Raw genomic sequence first — 5,932 nt, 5'->3', positions numbered from 1 at the left:
TAACTCCTTGATATACTTTGTTATTAACATTGAGTCTGACTGTCTATTTGATTCGCTTAAAAGTATATTGGAGTTAGTCCATACAGATTGCTAATCGAATTATTGGGTGAAGTTGTTAGACCCCCACTTTTTCACATACAATGTTTATATTCAAACATGGTTATATATTATAAACTCTCATTTCAATCATCGAAACATTCTTAGAGGATGTTATATAGTTGTTATTCACAAACTATTTTTCATCAAAGAGATTTTCAAGTTATTGAAATGATCAACATGACTTTCGTCAAGAGTAAAGATGAACTTGGCCAAAGCGAAAGCTTACCAACACATGTTTGGAGAAATAGATAAGCGAGATTGAAAAGGCTTGGGTCTAACAACTACACCCAATATTTTTATTAGCAATTTGTATGGACTAACTCCAATATATTTCTAAGATAATCAACTAGACAGTCAGACTTAATCTTAATAAAAGTATATCAAAGAGTTATATCTCTCTTTCTCAATTCAATACTTACTCAAGCAAATATAAATCTGCGAGTCTAATTGAATACAAGAGAAATCACTTGAACGGTACCAAAGACCAATGTTCAAGTATCAATCAATTTCAATCAACATCCAAAGGTTGGATTTCACACTTGATTGATTCAAACACACAACCTGTGATATTTCAATTATATAACAAAATATAATGCGGAAAGAAATAACACAGACACCAGAAGTTTTGTTAACGAGGAAACCACAAATGCATAAAAACCCCAGACCTAGTCCAGATTGAACACACGCTGTATTAAGCCGCTACAGACACTAGCCTACTAAAAATTAACTTCGGTCTAGACTTTAGTTGAACCCCAATCAATCTTACACTGATCCAAGGTACAGTTGCACTCCTTACGTCTCTAATCCCAGCAGGATACTACGCACTTGATTCCCTTAGATGATCTCACCCACAACTAAGAGTTTCTACGACCCAAAGTCAAAGATTTTAATAAACAAACCTGTATCACACAGAAAGTGTTCGGTAATAGATAAATCTGTCTCACACAGAAATACCTACGAGTTTTGTTTTGTCTTTTGATAAATCAAGGTGAACATGAACCAATTGATAACTAGGACTTATATTCCCGAAGAACATCCTAATATTATCAATCACCTCATAATAATCTTAATTGATGCGGCGAAAGAAGATATTGTGGAATCACAAACGATGAGACGAAGATGTTTGTGATTACTTTTATATCTTGCCTATCGGAGATATCAATATCAAGCCAATCTTTACTATTGTACTCGTACGATAGAAATAACAATATCAGATCACACAACTACGGGAAAGTGGTATCGGTCTGGCTTCACAATCCCAATGAAGTCTTGAAGTCGTTAACCTACAGGGTCTCAAAGAAACCTAAGGTTAAAGGAGAATCGACTCTAGCTTATACAACTAGTATCATACAAGAGGTGTGAGGATTATATTTCCCAGTTGCTAGAGTTCTCCCTTATATAGTCTTTCAAATAAGGGTTTGCAATCAATGTTAGCTTAGTAACAAAGCATTCAATATTCACCATTAGATGAAAACCTGATTAGATTTAAGCTAATATCTTTCAACCGTTAGATCTAAAACTTAGCTTGTTACACACAAATGAAATGATCGATTTTAGGTTTGTGTAACCGTACCCAAACATGTACATTTGTTGGTTCAACAATAGTTAACCAAATGGTTATCCATATGAGCACTTTCATATCAACCATATTCTTCTTCACCATAACTATTTCAAATGGCTCAAATGAACTAGTTAGAGAGTTGTTCAATTGCTTAGATCTTATAGAAGTATACAAGACACAATCGAAGCAAAAACGATTTGATTCACTCGAATCGATTCATGAACTGTATATCCACGGTTTGCAAATTGCATTCCTTAGTTTATATAAGTATGAGTTCACAAATAATCGTCTTTATAAATAACCAACTCAAGTACGCGGACTAAGTTCGCGGACTTAAGTTCCCGGAAAGAGTTTACAAACTCCGACAGATTTTCTCGGGATGAGAACCTACGACAGTTCGCGGACTCTTGTTCCGGTTTTCTTGATCAACAAAGTACGCATACTTTGGTTCAAGGAATAAGGAATTATACATATATGTGTTACCACATAATTCTTATATCCAACATTGCTTATATAATCTAAACTTTCATTTCAATCATTGAAACATTCTTAGAGGACGTTATATAGTTGTTATTCACAAACCATTTTTCGTCAAAGCCATTTTCAAGTGATTGAAACATATTATGACTTTCGTCACTAGGTAAAGATGAACTTGGCCAAAGCGAAAGCTTACCAACACATATTTAGATAAATAGATAAGCGAGATAAACTCGGCTCGAAATAGCAAATGTGTATAATCAAAGTCTATATAGCAAAATGACTTTTGTCTCAAGATTGGAGATAGAGTAGACAGAGTTTTGAGTGATAGATAAGTTCAAGTCTCCAGATACCTTTTAGTCATTGAAGTTCCACAATTCCTCGAGTAGTTCTTCATCTTGTATGATGATCGCCATGGAGTTCTTGAGCTCAACTACACTTTATATCCTAGTCCGAGACTCAGCTATAGTAGACTAGAAATCAAGACTTATAGTTTTGATCACTAACATTGACAAACATGCTTGAGATAGGAACGCATGCGAGTTCGACCGAGCAGTGATCTAACAATCTCCCCCTTTGTCAATTTTAGTGGCAAAACTATTAATACATATGGAATACAAAAATAAATAAATAAATAAACTTTCGTGAGAAATGAAGGATTTATTTGGACATAACAAATCACATACGAATATGAATTTGAATCCAAATAATACCCAATTAAATTAACCACAAGAGAACCCATGATTAATCTAATCCGAAATGCTCAACATAAGAGAACTTACGGAGCCACATAGTATATACATAAAATATGGATCAGGGAAGATCGATACTGCGGAATAGACAAGGATTCATTTTATTTTCCATCACTATTTGCACAATGACATACAATAGACATAATCTTCGTAAACAAAAGTTCATCCTATCTTCCATCAATAATGACATAATAGTCTTCAAACTTTTGTGATGTCAAAAGTCCATTCATTCTTTTATCAACACATACATATCGACTTATGAAAGACTTAACTTTTGACAAGGTATGGGACAATCATAGTTCACGGACGCAAACACACATATCCCATAACGGTTTTCTATATATAAAATCATAAATATTAATACTGTAAAAAAAATCTTTGCCCATGCAAGGTAGAATCAATCTTTTTCGCACGGATTTATACCAAGAGTGGTTACCAAAGGCGTGTAAAATGATTTTCTTAAAAAAAAAAAGAACATACAAAGTCATTAAAGACCATGCATCATAGTTCACATAAGATGATTGTGAACATTCAAGAATCTCATAGCAATGCGCACTATTGCCTATTCTTGAACTTCCTTCTTTGTGATTCACCAACATCATTCTTTTAAAAGCTATAAATGAGCTTATAATATAATTACTCCAAGAATCCAAGTGCTCAAGTCCAACAGAAGTAGAACAAGTGCGACGAAACGGAGCAAATTACTCAAAAACAAGATACGGGACAAAGACCAACCTCAACTCATTCAAATTTAGGATTTATCATCACCATTTCAAAGGGAATTCAGAGAGGAAGAGAATTAAAAAATAATAAGGTCATTCCGAGTTCGTACGAAAAAGTTACGGCCAAAACAAATTTACCGAATATCGACGTCAAGTATGCATACGGGTTCGCAAACGAATTTTCGTATCCTGGAGCAGTATGAAAACGGGTATGCGTACTTAAACCCCTGGATTTTGATTTTAAATGGTGTTATAGTACCATGTAGTCCAAACATCCCTAACTATTTAGTCCAAACATCCCGAACTATTATCTTCAAACCTAAACATTTAAGAACCTTAAAAACGGATCAATTTAGGTAGAAATGAACGATAATAAAGGTACATGGATCATTATAAGTACTCTAATCAATTAAAAACACAAATATTTCTAAAGTTTATAGGCATACCTTTTTAGAAGAATCCAGTTGAATTCTACAGCCTTACCGAACATAATCTGTGCGCCCCAATTTTCATGCTTCCCTCACTGTATACATAATGGAGAATTCCTTTGTGAGGATGCACTTACAAGACATTCAAGTTGTGCTGAGGTGAACAATGTCTTGCTCACCACAAGTGACTTTTGGATTATCATGAAAGAGATCGCTTTTAGAACCTTTCACATCCAAATCCATATTTCCAAAGAACTCTTTAAGTTCCAACATCATGGATACTGCCTTCTCCATAGTCATAAAATTTTCTACGAAATCATTCCTTTTCACACTCAAAGCGTCATTGACTTTCTTTGGAACCCACTTATGAAAGAGAAAGAACAGGAACCTTCTTCTCGTCACTCTCTTCGAGATTTCTCGAAAGAGAATTGGATTGACTATTCTTTTTCAAGTTAGTATAACAGCAATTGGGAGCATCGGATATTGTCTTCGTCTTTACGAAGTTATCCTTTTGATAACTATTATGATTGTGAAAAGGCTTATTATGACGTTTATAGGCAAAAATAGGTTTATCACAGCACTGATTCCTTTGCCTAAAGGTTGGACAGTTACAACCTGTAGCGTTAAGGGGATTAGTCTTAACATATGATCTTGGTTTCACAACTTCTTGTGATTCCCAAACAAGAACATCATGAAGTTTCTCATTCGTTATACGGAAACGACATCTCCTTTCCAGGTGACCTTTATTTCTGCAATAGTGACAAATATAAGGAATGTTCTTACCTCGATCTGTGTGTGCTGACTTTGGAGGTTGATATACTTTGCTATTTCGAACCATAACTGGCGGTGAAGGTATTTCACTTTTGCCATTAGTGGAAAACTTTTGTTGAGAAGCATCACTAGCCTTGACAAATTTTACCTCTTTGCTAGTACTTGGAGTATTTATTCCCTTATAGCCCAATCCTCGTATATCACGATGATTTTTACTTGCTCCTATAATAGTGGTTAATTTTCTTGAACTGGTATTGAACTTTTTCAAGTCATCTTCCAACATCTTGATTTTATCAAGAGCAGCAGTTAAATCAACCTCAAGGCGTTTTTCTCGAGCGAGATAAGCGCTTTCTCTGTCGTCAAAACTTGTTGGGAGTTAATCCTTGCTTCAGATTCTGCAAGTTTCTCTTCCAACAAAAAATAATTTTGAGAGAGATTATCACATTCAAGTGACTTCATACGTAGGTTTTCCTCAGAATCCTGGGGGATCGATTCTCTAGAACGATTCGAAACATAAACACATGCGTTACATCTTCTCAATTTCTTGTTTTCTCGACAGAGAGGAGTCACATACTCAGAGACTTCCTCATCAACATCTCTATCAATATCTGAATCACCTTCATCAGAAATTTCATCCAACTTTTCTTCTAGGCGTGTTTCCCACACTTCAACAGGTTTTACATTAGAGAATATTTAGATATTGACCTAGATGTGACAGTCCTCTCCGGTGAATCCAAGCTTTGAAAATCATGTGGTAATTTATGAACAAGTATGTTATTAGAGATAGACTCGTCCATAATCAGATCGCTACAAACACAGACTTGTAAGGTCTTTAATGTGTTTGCCTGCTCTGATACCAATTGAAAAAGCGGGGGCTAACAACCACACCCAATATTTCGATTAGAAATCTGTATGGACTAACTCCAATATACTTTTAAGAGAATCAACTAGACAGTCAGACTCAATCTTAATAAAAGTATATCAAAGAGTTATATCTCTCTTTCTCGATTCAATACTTACTCAAGCAAATAGAAAACTGCGAGTCTAATTGAATACAAGAGAAATCACTTGAACGGTACCAAAGACCAATATTCAAGTATCAATCAATTTTAGTCAACAACC

The sequence above is a fragment of the Papaver somniferum genome, unplaced genomic scaffold, assembly GCF_003573695.1.
Source record: "Papaver somniferum cultivar HN1 unplaced genomic scaffold, ASM357369v1 unplaced-scaffold_99, whole genome shotgun sequence".
In the NCBI taxonomy this organism is placed as follows: domain Eukaryota; kingdom Viridiplantae; phylum Streptophyta; class Magnoliopsida; order Ranunculales; family Papaveraceae; genus Papaver; species Papaver somniferum.
This window is presented reverse-complemented; position numbering follows the sequence as displayed.